At 42.9% G+C, this 15,780-nt stretch overlaps 1 protein-coding gene across 2 annotated transcripts in view; it reads left to right on the forward strand.

Moving 5' to 3' along the window:
* Window positions 1-1,023: 1,023 nt before the first annotated feature.
* ADAMTS6 (ADAM metallopeptidase with thrombospondin type 1 motif 6) overlaps window positions 1,024-15,780 on the forward strand; it is a 177,107-nt gene continuing 162,350 nt past the window's right edge. For both annotated transcript variants that reach the window (XM_042449962.1, XM_042449963.1), the window contains exon 1: window positions 1,024-1,622. The gene's annotated coding sequence lies outside the window, so the exon portion shown is untranslated. The remainder of the gene's footprint in view (window positions 1,623-15,780) is intronic.

Genomic DNA, 15,780 nt, shown 5'->3' on the forward strand with positions numbered 1-15,780 from the left:
TGGTGACACCCTTTCCCACTTGACCAGCAGCTGTGTCAGGTATATCACTCCACTGGGTGACACCCCACATACATACAAGATCTCTTTACATACCTACTTAAACATACAAGATCTCTCTACATACATGCATACACGCCTGCATTAATACAAGATCTCTCTACATACATGCATGCATGCCTATAAGATCTCTCTGTATACATACATACATACATACATGCACATCTACAAAATCTCTCTACATAAATACATGCATACATACATACACGCATGCATACATACAAGATCTTTCTACACACATGCATGCATACAAGATCTCTCAACATACACTTACAAGATCTACATGCATATACGCATGCATACATAGAAAATCTACATACATAAACACATGCAGGCATACAAGATCTTTCTATATACATACAGACATAGAACATCTCTCTATATACATACAAGATATCTCTACATACATACATACATACATGCTTGCATACAAGATCTCTCTACATACATGCATGCATACACACACACACACATGCCCACACTCAATGTCTCTCTGACAGCCAGCACTGGGTAGTGGTTTGAGCTGTTGAGCTAGAACTCTGGGGCCCAGCCATGAGAACCCACTGAGGGAGCACACACTCTCAGCTTCAGAGAGAGGATGGCCAGGGCATGCCCCTTCTGGAGGACCTTGCCCAGAGAAGCCCATGAGTCGGAGGCACAAACAGCAACAGCAGGAGCAGCAGCCAAAGAGAGACGGGAGCCTCCTCCTCCTCCTTGTTGCAGAAGGGGGTGCCTGGGGTGCAGTGGAGGGGCCAAGAGAGAGAAGGCATGGGTCTCCCTTGGGTCCCTGGCTGGTTCCCCTGACTGGACCTCCTCCCCTCCCCTCCCCTCCCTCTCCCCCCTCCCCTCCCCTGGACATGCGCACTAAGAGCCGGGGGCTTGCAGACTGACGTCAGTCTGTGCACAGCCTCCCAGGCCAAAATAGTCTGCTCCTCCTGCAGCTCCAAACTTGGCTGGAGGCCGGCGAGTGAGGAGCAGAGATTCAGAGAGAGAGAGACACACACAGAGAGAGACCTCCAGCTCCTTTGCTTGCAACCCGCACTTTCTCTCCAGCCCCCTTCTCTCTCTCTTCTCCCCACCTTTTACCTCCTTGCCTTGCCTTTCCCTCTGGTGATCCTCACATGATAAACTCTCCACCGAAAGGGGCTGGCCAGGCAGGAAAAGAAAAGGAAAGGAAAAAGAAAGAAAGAAAGAAATCCACATTTCAAAGCAAGTCTCTCTCTCTCTCTCTCTCTCTTCCTCCCTTTCCCTTCTTTCTTGTCCTTCCACCCACTTTTTTTGTTGCTTGTCCAAAAACCCACCAAGATGAGCTGATGGCATCCTTGTGCCTTGCCTAGGCAGCAGCAGCCCCTTTCCCCAAGGCTTTCTCCCCACTTTTTTTTAGCATTTATTCTGCTCTAGAATATAACTCTGGCTTGGTTTGCCAAGAGAGAGAGAGAGAGAGAGAGAGAAGGGGGGAAAGGGAAAAGAAACCAGGGGAAGAGGGAGGAATACAGGACATTTCTCCTGGGCTTTTGCTATTGTCTGAATCTCCCTTGGTAGCCAAGAGATTGAAGATGCAAACGGTAAGGAAAGACTTCCCCAACTCCTTCTTTCTTTCTGCCTGTAACCTTGATTTATCTTTGATTCGGGTTCTCTCCCATAGAAATGGGGCAGGTTTCTCCTTCCTGAGAGGTGGGTTTTTGGAATGGTTTCACAGAAGAGAAAACTTTTCTTTTTCCTATTTGGGGAGTTGGGGGGGGAGGCAGTGGGGATTTTTGCAGGGACTTTTTTATAGTCTATTGGGTCTTTTTAAGGGGCTCCTGAGATTTGGAAAGCTTAAGTTGTTGCGAAATCAAGGGCTTCCAAAACAGAAAAATGATGCAAAAGGTTGTAGAGGTTGTGTGTGTGGTTTATATTGCCTTTGCTTCTGACATCGCAAGGCTGTCCTTTGGTAAGACAAGTGCATGCTTTTGGTGCCTTTTTAAATGGGAGAGATGGAGGAGAGGAGCTGGGATGGACTCCTAGGGCTGCGTCCACACTGCAGAAATGATCCCAAACCGGATTACTTCTGCAGTGTGGACGCAGCCTTAGACCCTGAAGTGGGTTGCATCTCTATCCAAAGGAAAGGAGGGCAGATGGGGAAAGTGGGGCCAAAAGTGTGGGTCCGGGGAGCAGCTGGCCAAAGGGGGGGGGGTGTCCCTTGCAACTCCCGGTCCCTCAGTGTCTTGCCTGCTTGCCTTTCATTGTTGTCCCAGGAGAGAGCGAGCGAGAGCAGAGGGAGCAGCCAGGGCGTCCGTCCCAGACTCCTGTTTTTATTTGGACTGCCTTTGCTGCGAGGCGCTTTGGGCCTCCTGCCAAGTGTCTGGGTCACACGCGTTTTATCCAAATAGATGGAGCGCTGCTGTCTGGAAATGGGCGGCTGCTGCTGCTGCTGCTAAAGCTGGAGGAGGAGGTTCACTTTAGGATCTCTGCCCTCCGCTTGGAGATGGGGCAGGGAGGGCTTTGGGTTCTTAGGGGTCCCTCTCTAAAGTTGGGGGGGGGAAGAGAAATAATGTATATATGTATATGAAGAGAGAGAGAGAGTGCCACCCTATTAGAGAAATAACTCTTAAGAATTCAGTATATATATGTGTGTGTGTGTATATATATATCCCCCTTTGAACACACAGAGAATATATATATATATTCTCCCCTTATATGTATATTTATTGTCTCCTTGCAGAGAGAACTCTAAAGAGAGAGAGAGATTTTCCCTTAGGGAGAGAATTCTAAAGATGATTTTATATATATATTTCTCCCTAGAGAGAACTCTAAAAATCTATCTATCTATCTATCTATCTATCTATCTATCTAAAGATATGTTTCCCCTTAGAGAAAGAACTCTGAAGATATATATATATATATATATATCCCTTAAAGAGAGAACACTAAAGATTTATATATAGAGAACTCTAAAGATATATATGTATATCTCCAAACCCCTTTGAACATACACAGATATATATATCCCTCCTAGAGAGGGAACTCTCTCTCTCTCTCTCTATATATATATATATATATATGTAGGTTAAACATATATGTTTATGTGTGTGTATACACAAAGGGCTTTGGATCTATCTATCTATCTTTAGAGTTCTCTCCAAATTCCTTTGAACACAGCCAGATGTAGCTCTTCTCTCCCTTAGAGAGAGAACTGGAAAGATAATAAAGTGTTCTTTTGTGCTTGGATTTTGTGTAGGTGTAGGGGGATTTGGTTTGAAAGGTTTTGTTTTGTTGTTAAAAGAAAAAGTCTGGGCTTGCAGCACTAAAAAATGACAGCTGATCCCTTAGAAAGTTGGGGAGGGGGGAAGAGGAGAAAGGCAGCCCAAAGTTTGCCAGATAACGTTTGAGTTTTGCCCTCCTTCCCACCCAGATGGCAACTGATCTGATCTGGTGCATGTTGCATTGAAAGGCAGACAATTTTATTCATGTTGTGTTGCTTAGGAAGGCTGCCACCCTCGGCATAGTAGGCATACTTCCTTGGCAGGAATCCCGCTCAAGTCAGTGGGACTTAACTTTTCAGGAAACATGCTGCAGGCTGCAGTGACCCTCTCCTTTTGTGTGTGACCTCTGGCCATATTATCTAAATCTGAAAAAGTTGGGGGGGGGTGAAAGAAGAAGGATTGACCCCCCCAATTCCAATAACCCCCAAATGTTGGAAGGTTTTTTAAAAAAGTAATAATAAAGCTAGCATACCCTTTCAGTAAGTCTTTTCAATGAAGCTATCAGTGTCTGGGGAACACCCACTGGCTACCCTGCCCCCAAACAGACAGGTACAAATAACACAACCTGTGTGGAGGAAGGAAGTGATGGAAAGGCCATTACTTGTGACTGATCCAGGTCTGATGTGGCCCCTTCCCTTTCCCCACCTCTCTCTGTCAATCTGGAACCAGAAACTAGATTTGCGTCTTAACCCACAGGCACAACTGCAAAGGCAACCATGTGCATCCCAGTTTAACCCCAAGGCCTTTCTAAAGACCCACACCACAAACATTTACACACTACTAGTGCAGGGGTTCTCAAACTTTTTACCCTTGTTGTGACCCCCCCCCCCATTCTTCCCCCCAGAGGTTGGGCCCCCCCTGCTTGACCTAGTATATGAATAAATATATTTTGCTGTTACTGTCTGCCTCCAAGTCATTTTTGACTTATGGCAAACGTAAGGCAAAAACCTATTGTAGGGTTTTCTTGGCAGGTTTCTTCAGAGGGGGTTTGCCCTTGCCATCCTCTGAGGGTCAGAGCTGAGGCAGGAGCCCTGGTGGTGTAGTGGCCAAATGCCAGTATGGCAGCCACTCACAAACCACAACAAGGTTGTGAGTTCAATACCAGCCAGGAGCTCAGGGTCCACTCAGCCTTGCATCCTGCTGAGGTTGCTATAATGAGTACCCAGCTTGATGGAGGCAATTAGCTTACACATTATAAACAGCTTAGGGAGTGCTTAAGTGTACTGAGTGTATAGAAATGTACTTGCTATTGCTGTTGGTTCAGGTCACCCTCTGGGTTTTTATGCATGTTTTAGCCGCCTTGAATTCCATTTTGGGAGAAATGGGGATATAATTCCCATAAATACATAAATATTTTTAGTGTGCATTTCCATTCACAGATCATGTAGTTTCCATTCACAGATCATGTATATTCCTATTTTAACATCTTACAAGGAAATAGCTCTCCTCCCTCAAGCAGAGGCTCTAAGCACCCTCTTTGCCTCCCTCTTCCCCTCCAGGACAGAAAAGATTTGGGAAGTAGAGGAGGAATAGGAATCAGAGCCTCCAAGCTTCAACCTCCCCTCCCTGGGGTTCCTGGACCACCATTTGAGAACCTCTGTACTAGAAGGTATTCTAAAAGCACCAGGTTCCATCTGACTTTGGAATCTAAGTAGGGCCAGCCATGGTTAGTACTTGAGTGGAAGACTGACTCCAGGTACTGTAGGCTATGTTTCAAAGGAAAAAATTGGCATGCCACCCCTGATTATTCCTTGCCTAAGAAAACCCTATGACATTCCTGGGTCAACAGGCACTTTGAAACAGGGCCGTAGACAGGATTTTGGGAAGGGGGGGTCCAGACTAAGTGCCACCATTATAATGGGGCTTGGGTGCGGCAGTGTGGCAGCACGCACCATTCATTTTATCTAACAGAAGGGGGGGTCCGGACCCCAAGGACCCCCCCTTGGCTACGTCCCTGTTTGAAGGCACCCCCATAAAAAATAGGGTGGGGAATAGGCCCGACAGGCAGCAAATTCTTTTGGCTTCTTGGCTGGTGACTCTCCCTTCTGCAATGGTTTCAGGGGAAATACCTGGTCGAGTCATTCTCCCCACCACCACCACCACCACCCAATCCTGGGAAGAGGGCATTTGCTATGGTTTAAGGCCAGGTCATTTGTGAGCCACATGAGAGGCGAGTTATATCTCAGTAAATATTGTGTATAAGGAGGGGGATAGTGAGGAGGCTGGAAGATGAAGCTCGAGGGTCAGTGGGGGAAATGGCAGTGGGGAAACCAAGGGGTTCTGTTTCTCTGCTGCTTTTGGAGACAGTTTTTTGGAGACTGCTTTTGGTGTCATCCCGTAGGCTGGTGGTGCTGCTGGTGGTGACTGTCTTGCAGGCACTGCAGGATTGGCAGCTGGGAAAGAAGGAAGAGAAGCTGCTTGGAAGAGGGAGCACACTGGCAAAGGCTATTGCTTGTTGTTATTGTTGTGTGCCTTCAAGTTGTTTCCAACTTATGGTGACCCTAAGAAGAACCCATCATAGGGTTTTCTTAGGAAGATTTGTTCAGAAGTAGTTTGCCATGCATTCCCCTGAGGTTGAGAGCAGCCCAAGGTCACCCAGTGGGTTTCATAGCCAAACTGGGAATTGAACCCTGGTCTCTCGAGTTGCAGCCCAACACTTTGTTTCTACCTGCTTCCATGAAGACTTCAGGAGTAGAAAGCCCCATGGTCAGGCAGATTGGAAGGACCCTTAAAGCCTTTATTTGAGCCAGGTTCAGATTTAAAAAAAAATCTGTTCCCAAGACCTAGAAACTTCTGGTGAAATGATCAAAAAATGTCTCTGCACATGTGCAGCATGCCTTCTTCTCACCTTGGAACATCCCTCTCCACTTTTCTCTCCCCCCCCCCCAAATCAAGTTAAAGATTAAGAAGTAGTAATCCAAAGCCAGACACACAATACCTTCCTTCATAAGGATTTACCACAAAATGTCAAGAAACAGAAGAATTGGGAGAGGGGGAAAGAAGAAAAAAGTAGGGCCTGATACTTTATACTAATTCTACACTTGCTGAGATAAATATAGGAGTCATGCAGACTTTAATTAGATTAGCTCTACTAAATGCAATCTAGAAATAAAGGGCATGATGATGATGATCCAGCCATTGTTAACCATTTTTATATTAATGGTGACGCAGTGGTTAAATGCCTATATTGCAGCCACTCACTCACAAACCACAAGGTTGTGAGTTCAATCCCATCCAGGGGCTCATGGTTGACTCAGCTTGGCATCCTTCTGAGGTGACTAAAATTAATACCCAGGTTGTTGAGAGCAATTAGTTTACAGATTGTAAACTGCTTAGGGAGTGCTTAAGTGCACTGATAAGTGGTATAGCAATGTATTTGCTATTTCTATTATATATATTTTATGTAGCAATACTACTACAAGTAGTTTCTGGGGCCCAGAGCATGGCTCACAGGCTGGTTGGACTCTGTTTTTTCCCGTCTGAATAGACTCGACCAGCCAAGGGCTGCCAACCACATCTTTCCACTGCAGCAGAAGGGATGCAGAGTACCACAACCCTCCCCTGCTGGCCTTTTCCACTTGAAGGCTTCTAAAATAGCTATCCTCCTCAGAAGGAAACTGAGGTGAATGTCAGTGTAACTATATCATGTCCTCACCCCCGCTAATATATTTATAGCATTTTAATTGTAGCATATTGAAGGAGAAGAAAGGCAGGTTTGTGCTAGTCAGGAAAAGGCTGCTAAACCAATCACCTGCACCTCCACAGAGTTCCCCTGTGTACTATTTATTGCCTCTTTTCTTCACCTTGGTTTTACTGTTCCAGAGTGGCTTTTTCCATTAGGGGCATGGCGATTGGATTTACATATGTGTTAAATGTTAATCCAAGGTGAACCTTTTTTTTATACACGTCCTTTTTCTAAATATTGACCATTTTTCTCAGAGCAGGCAAAAATACAATGTGACACTCAGCTCCTCACTACACATGGTTTGTTGAGCATAAGATTAATTTGGAGGTTCCCAAGGATCCATGTCCCCTTCCTTTATCACAGATCTGGGTAAGATATCACCTGCAGGCTGCATCCAGGCTTTCATAGCTATTTGTGTGCTCACCAGGTATGTCTCCCAGGTGCCCCTATAGCAAAATTCATTATATAATGTAATGTTGATGGTGGGCAGAACCAGCAAAAGTGCCAGTCCTCTTACTATTGCCACACTTTCTCTTCTCTTCTCATCTTGCCTCCCCCCCCCCCACTACAAAATGTAGTGGTGTTACTTGTAGCCTCCTTAGTGTTGTGCCCCCCCTCCACCTTGTTTTACTTATCACTCCACTTCTGAAAAACTGTAAGAGACATGGTTGCCTGCCTTTATATGGCCTTATGGTGCAGGAGGATGCTCTGTTGCTTGTCATAAAACTACTTATATCTTGCACAGCCTCATTGAGGAAGGGCAAGTGAGGTGAATAGGAATTGACCATGGCCTCTGCCTGAATGTGGAAAATTTTCTGATAGTGCTGCTTCAGCATTTTAGTGAGCAAGTGACCCTTTTGTGATGCTACAGCCATGGTGGCATTTTATTGTCTTCCAAATGTCGCTGGAGTGCAGCTCCCAGCAGTCTTCACCATTGACTGTGCTGGCTAGGGCTACAAGGAGCCCAGAAACATCCAGAGGGCTGTACATTTCCATCTGCCTAGCATCACATTTTCTGGCCACTTTACAAGGCTGCAGTCCTTGACACCAATTTAGCCCATAGTGTCCGAGAGCTATAAGAACATTTTCTCATCCCTTTTAGAGGCAGGTGTGCTGAGCTGTCCAGATCTCTGCTGCTTGTTTTTTGTAGGATGCAATGAAGGCTGCCACAGTGCAAGCCTCTTTTTGCTGCAATAGCTACCAAAAGGATAAGGTTTGTAAGTCTCATGGATGTATCTACAGAATGCCAAGTGGGACATGCTTTGTGCTGTGTTTTATTTGTATGCATGTGAGTCACTTAAATTGCTTTGGGGTTCAGTTCACAGTTCACTTACTCTGGTACAGACCCATATACTTGAATATACTCTGTAATAAATGAGTTGTGAGTGGCATTTTCTCTTACACTGGAAATAGTTCAAAAAAGAACTATTTGAGGTATCGCAAACCTTTCTTCTTTCTTCTTTATATTGTTTAGTTTATAAAAATATTCAAACAGAGAACCAGTTAAAACCAGGCAAAATGTACATAAAAAACGAAAAAGATGTAAAATGTGATTATACATTGGAAGAATAAGGAACAGCTATCTAAAAACAAAGTTCATTAACTTCTGGAATGCTTTTGCTAGTGCATTTAATCTATACAGTTATGTCTGTCTGTGCACATGTACAAATACTTGTTCAATAAAAAGTAAATTAGGCATGCTGATATAGGTCTGCTGATACAAAAATTACTGAATACAGTTCTGTGGTTCCATTTATGAAGAGAGCCAGACTGCATAGTAATTTAAAAGTCCCTGTTGGTATTAAAATGTATGAATGAAAACACTGATAAATCAAACTAAGCCCAACACCTGCAAATTTGACTTAGCCAAAATTATGCCACCTGCTTGCAAAATAATATCCTTTTGGCCAGAAATGTCTGTGCCTCACAGATGGACAGGTCTTATTTTATATAGAATAAGAACCTGTGTGAGGTACAGACTGTAGCATAGCTTTTAATGATAGCATTCAATGTGTGTGTTTAGTTTAGGGAATGGTAGTCATAGCTCCAAACTCCTGTTTAAAACAGGGGGAAACTATTGCTCTAATTTAAAGACTATTTACCATATATACTTGAGTATATGTCGACCTCATATATAAGTCGAGGTCAGGTTTTGGGGGCAAAATTATGCACCCTGCTATAACCTGTGCATAAGTTGAGGATAAAACTTAGGAGGCAGAGGGGCTGCAAAAGATGCTTGCATGCCCTTTTTCCTCCTCCTCAGCTCAGCTGTGCCCATGGATGAGAGCCAGGCTGAAGGGGCTCCTCCTCAACCTGGCTGTCCCCCTGGAAGATAACTGGGCCCAAGGAGAGGTTTGAGGGGCGAAATTCCACCCTTTCCCCTCCTCCTCAGCTCGGCTGTGTCCATGGGCTGAAGGGGAGATTTGAGGGGTGAATTTCCACCCTTCCTCCTCCTCCTCCGCCCAGCTGTGTCCATGGAGGACAGCTGGGCTGAAGCGGATGGTTGAGGGGCGAAATTCCACCTTTCTTTTTCCTCCTCAGCTCGGCTGTCCCCTGTTAACCCATCAATAAGTCTACCCTGTGTTTTTTGGCTCAAGTTTTGTGCACAAATTTCTCGACATATAGTCGAGTATATGCGGTAGGTGTACTGAATTTTGGACCATGGCTTAAGTTATGAAATCATAAAGCTGGAAGTAATCATAAGGTAATCATCTCATCCAGCCCCCTGCCATGGAGAAGTGTAAAACTTCTGAGAGAGGGCCATCCAACAGTTGTATAAAGACCCCCCCCCCACATACACACACAATATACTCTGTGAAAGTGTATTCCACTGTTGAATCTCTCTTCTTGTAATGTGTATTCATTCGTATGTGTTCTAATCTTTTGAACATTAGAAAATTACTACTCTACTCCATCTTCTACATGACATTTCTTCAGATATTTAAAGATGGTTATCATGTTACCCAAAACTCTTCTTTTCTCCAAGGTAAACATACCTAGCTCTCTAAGCCATTCATGTAGCCAGCCAGATGTAGTTGGACTAACTCCTAGTAGTTTTCACAATTAACTATGTTGGCTAGGCTTCATGGAATCCATTGTTTAATAACTGATGGAAATCTGCATAATTTTCACTCCTAGTTTAAGACTGTTGAAGATTAATGTGTTTCACACTTAAAACAATTCTGCAAAGTGAGTGTGGTGTAGCAGCTTTTTAATTAACAAAACATTGGATGAGAATAAAAGTGGAACAAATATGCTGGACTGAAAAACTAGCAATACTAAAATTTTACCGTAAGGGGTTTTCAAATAGAAATGACAGTTAACAATTTTTGTCTTGATCCAAAGCTCAGTAGATGAAGTTGATTTTTGCCAACATAGTGCAACTAGTATCAGTCTAACATTTTCCAGTTTAAGTGGGTTGTGAACCAGCATCTTCTTATCTTAGTACAGACAAAGCTGCTGCCCATAATCTACAGCAAGTTTCTTCAGCCTGGTGACTTCTAGATCTGTTGGAATACGCCTTCCATTGTCTCCAGCTGTTCTGGCTTCAAGACACATTGGCTTTTGTGCCTTTCCAGGCAGCTAAACTCACATCTGAACCATATTTTCATGTAAATTACATCTTGAACTTTATTCATAACAACACTTGAACAGTAGCTGTTAAACTCAGGAAATCAAACACCTCACTGTAGAAGAAGGGTGAACAGAAGGATGAGCAGATTGTGATAAAAGACATGATATGGATGAGATGAGAAGACATTATAAGAACACACCTTCTAAGCTGCGATCCAGAATGGCTGCAGAGGACCATGCCAAAGGGAAGTTCTGTTCAAGGTCCCAAGAATCCTGCACTAGTCTAGAACAAGATTAACTAGGATCAGCCAATAAAAGAAAAACAGATTTAGGGCTCCAAAACTGTTTTTAATTTGGGGAGATGGCGCCCAACTAGCAGACAGGTTGTGAGGCTTTTTAGAGACACATGGTGTGTTTTTTATTCTACACTTGCTGATTAGATACCATAGCTTTATTTAATGAGCTATGTAAATATATCAACAGTCACATTCTATTCAGTATTGTTAAAATTAGTACTGTATTATGGTCATACATACATATTAATGATAGTAATAATTATTCGAGTATACTAACTGAAGCAGTTACAATAGGACCATCATGAAGGCAATAACAAAGTAACTAATGTAACTAAGTATAACTTTAAAATATTTAGAAAGGCAAGATACAGTATACCTATTAAATGACTAGAAAGATGGGTATAAAGTCTCCTAACATATCTTCCCCTCCAGTACAACTACTTAAGAACAAAAATAGTAACAGCAAAAACACATAGTAAATGTCAGAATTCAAAGACATAGTCATGTTACTCTGGTAAATCAGTATGCAAAGGGGACTTGCAACACCTTTGAGACTAACTGAAATATAGAAATTGGTATCATGAGTTTTTGTAGATTTGGAGCCTACTTCTTCCAAATCCATCTGAGGTAGTGGTCTCAATTCTACAAAACCTCATGCTACCAACTTCTGTCTTTTAATTAGTCTCAAAGGTGCTGCAAGATCCCTTTGCATACATAGTAAACATGTTTGCCACAATATCTAACATTGCATCCCCTCTAGAACTGTGTCAAAATTTTGTGTTTAGGCTACAAATGTTGCATTTGCAAATGTTGTAGTCACTTGAGTACAAGAGAATACAGGTGGATTGTCATGTCCATTGGGAAGGATCTCTCCTTTAGGTAAATAGTTTTCATGCTTGGAGTGATGGTCAAAAATTAGGAGCTTTTGGTATGTAACACTCCATAACTAGTATTAATCTTTGCCATATGTTTAAAGGTGATTTGACAATGTTGGGTTTTTATGTTAATTATGAAGCCACATGCTTTCTTTCAGTATGGAGCATTACAGACCGCTGCTTTGCGGCGGTCTGCCGGCGCTGCTGTTTGCTCCGTGAGGGAGCCACAGCAGCCAAACCGCGCAACTCCCTCGCGGAGCAAAAAAGAAGCTCCAAAATGGAGCTTCTTCCTGCGGTGCGGTTATTACGCCGCGAGGCGCCAATGGTGCACTCGCGATGTCATAAGTGCTGTGCAACGTACGGACGCACAGCGTCCGCTATGTCAATATGGCGGTGGCTGTGTGGAACCGCTGCCGCCATATTATACGTATTGACTACATACTAGGGTTAGGGGGGTGCGGAAGCACCGCCCCTTCCTAACCCTAATATGTAGTCAATATGTATTTTATGGTGGTTTGTAACCCGCCCTTATTATTATTCTGATAGCATGGCATCTGGGGGTTCTGGCTCTAAACAGTAGCAACCTGCCACCTCCCAAATGGTATTGTTTGTTCAGAAATAATTCTCCTCACATTGCTTTCAGTGAAGCTTTCCCCACATAAGCATCTGTGTTCTTGATTCTGTGCTTGATTTCTCATAGGATTTTTGGTTTATTCACCTCCTCCATATGTCTAGGAGGACTCAGCTATAGTAATATCTTTTTCATTGTGTTAATGTCGGTTAACCAATACAGTGGACTCTTGATATCCCCTGTGGATACCAAAAACCTTGGATGCTCATTAAGTACAGTGTAAAATGGTATCCCTTATATAAAACGGCAAAATCAACGTTTGCTTTTTGGAATTTATATTTAAAAAAAAATATTTTAAAGCTGTGGATGGTAGAATCTGTGGACAGGCAGAGCTGACTGTGTTTTTGTCTGTTGAAGATATTACCGCTTGGCAACGGAGTGAAATGAAACAAACAAAACATCACAGGACCACAAGAGCACTGACTTGATTGTGTAAATAATGGGGAAGTGTTCTCCTCTCATATTGGATGAAGGCAATGGGAAGGTTTCAGTAACATATTGCCAAAATCTGGCTACAGGTCCTGTGATGATATGGTTTTCTACATACTTATGCCTTTCAAATAACTAACCCCCCTTCCCCCATACTGTTGGATCAGCTGTTGGGTAAAACAGTGGTTACAATCTGGAAAAATGCACAGCATAATCAAAAGCAAACCATTTGTCAATAGGAAGTGGCAAGTTTTATACTGGAAAAAACAGTTTACAACACTTTGGTGCAGCTATATAAAATGCATTGCAGATGCAAACATACTTGGTTATAATGTAGCCACCATGCCACCATCTCACTTAGGTCAAATTAAATTACAGTATGTGTTTAAATATATGTTTAAAATTGTGTTGTGAAGAGGTTAGTTATAGTTGTTCTCATGTGGTGGCCTCAAAAGTTCTGGAAAGCTGCTGCGATGTGTGTGACAGAAGCTCACCAGTTTTGCATGAGAGATACAGTACAGCAGTAAGTTAAAATTAATATTAAAATTAAGTAAGTTAAAATTAATTCCACCCTGAGACTCCAGTTTAGACTATCAAGGTTCAAACCTTTATACTTTTCACCTTGTCTATAGCATTGCTGGAAAATGCTAGAGATCAGGGTGGATGTATAAAACTGAGTCAACTCTCATGTGTGCATGTGTTATATAATAGTCTATAATTCCTGCTCTCTTGAGAGTACATTACGGTCTGCAATTATCACACATAATTGTAGTTTATCACTGCTAATGCCACGTAGTTCTAGTGTTGATAGAGTGTAGTTCTCATCCTGTATGTGGCCCCTTAGTTCTTTGCTTGTTTAGTTTTGTTGATGAAGAAAACTAGGGTTTGCATTATTGAAGGAGAATGCTCACAGCTGGATTTACGACTGACAGCAGTTGGGCTTTGATCACAAAGGGTGCTATAAAAATGTTAGGTACTGAATAACATAAAATAACGAACCTCACTAGTGCCAAACAGTGAGTAAGTGGTCTCTACTTTTAATAAGCTTTCTTTAGTATTTGCAAAATAGTGAGGAAGGTGGTCCTATCCACTAATGTTTTGATGGAGTAGTAGACCTTTAGCTGCATGTGGGAGTTTCCCCGGGGAGATTTTATGGAGAATATTATATATGTGTCTGCAAGGACAGAGAGGGATACATACACAGAGCCTGAAAATATATTTCAGTTTTCTTGTCTATGAATTTACTCAGTTAAGGTAATGGGTAGGAATTTATCTGAGCTGAGTCTTGCCTTCTCTGTGAGTTTTTTTCTAACCGGTACAGACATTTCTATTTCTAAATAGGGTTGGTTAAAAATAAAAATAGATTGATATCTTCCCCTAATTCTTCATTGCTATTCATAGCATAAAAAGATGAACAGCAAAGCAGTAGAAGATGGGGTTCTGTCTGGGGATTTATGCTTTTGCCTTTATTTTCTGTAACACCACAAACCTGGCCATCCAGCCTATTGGTGGAAACAGCACAAAGATACACATAGGGGACAAGATGGGAATAGCATGACAAACTGCAAAGTACCACAACGATGCTAGCTTTGGCTTTTGCCAGTCAGAATATACATCACTCAGTACTAGCACATAGGCCAATTTTTATATGAAGGTGGACTTAAAGGGATAGACCCAAATAAGGATTTGGGCAAAAATTAGAATGTCTAGAGATGCAGGAAATACTGGATGTATGGAACTAGCAAACATCTCTGATGTTTGCTGTAAATCTTAAATCTCAGAACTTGAAAAAGCTAGACAATGGAATGGCCATTGGGAAGCACTACTAGTCTTGACACTTACCAAGAACAGTAGCATAATCCAAAATGTATTAACAGTTATCAAAAAAGATTATTGCTTCTGATCTATGGCTGAAGCAGCATCACCTTGGAATACCTAGGATGGTAGAACTGATGGACCCTTGCCTTGGAAATGAAGCCATGTATAGAAATAGCAGCTCTACCTCCCCTCTTTTTCCAGGAATCAGTTTTAGACTTTGAAAAGCTTTACAGCTTAGTGGAAGTGGATGGCTATAGCTTGTGGAATGGAAACAGCTTTGCACCTGGCATTCCAGTCAGTTGAGTGGTAGTTGGAGACAATTAAATTGTCTCAGAACCTATAATTCCAAGATGACGGGGAAATAATGAAAGGTCCCAAACAGACAGGCCAAAATAAAGCTGCTTTGAGTCACTTTGGAGATATGCTGTTTAAATGACAAACACATCTTAAGAGGCCAGAAGCTGCACCAAAGCTGCGTTCTTGTCCTTCTAAACAACATACCTCAAAAGTGACCCGAAGTAGCTTAATTTTGGTCTGTCTGTTTGGGCCCTAATACTTCTTAAAACAAAATGTCTTTTATATGCCTCTCTGGCTTTTCTTCGCGAACGAAGATTCAGGAAGGATTCATCCCGCGCTTTCTACAAGGCCGATCCGAGATAAACAAATCCAGTTGCAGAAAGCACAGCTGAAAGTCTCCTTGGGTAATGTTTCCGGGTTGTGGTTCTTTCTGCATTGTCATTTCTCTTCGAGACTCATTTGGCGTGAGCTTTCAAAAAAGGCTGCAGCATTATGGATAGTATGTCTCCATGCCTCCCAATATGAGGCCAGGGCAGACCATTGTTGGTGATCAGTTTGGCTGAGCCTGAGATGTATTTTCAGGGAGTCCTTGTATCTCTTCTTTGGGGTGCCCCTCTTACGTTGACCCATGGTGAGTTCACTGTAGAATACTATTTTTGGGAGGCGATGGCCCTTCATCCTAGAAACGTGTCCTGCCCAGCACAGCTGCGTCCTCAGTAGCATGGCCTCAATGCTGGTGATCCCTGCTTGCTCAAGGACAGCAACATTCGTCACATAGTCAGTCCAGTGTATATTTAGAATTGTGCGTAAACAGCGCTGATGAAAGCGTTTGAGGAGTCGTAGGTGTTGGCGATAGGTGACCCATGTTTTAGAC

This window comes from Sceloporus undulatus, chromosome 2 (genome assembly GCF_019175285.1).
Source record: "Sceloporus undulatus isolate JIND9_A2432 ecotype Alabama chromosome 2, SceUnd_v1.1, whole genome shotgun sequence".
Taxonomy (NCBI): domain Eukaryota; kingdom Metazoa; phylum Chordata; class Lepidosauria; order Squamata; family Phrynosomatidae; genus Sceloporus; species Sceloporus undulatus.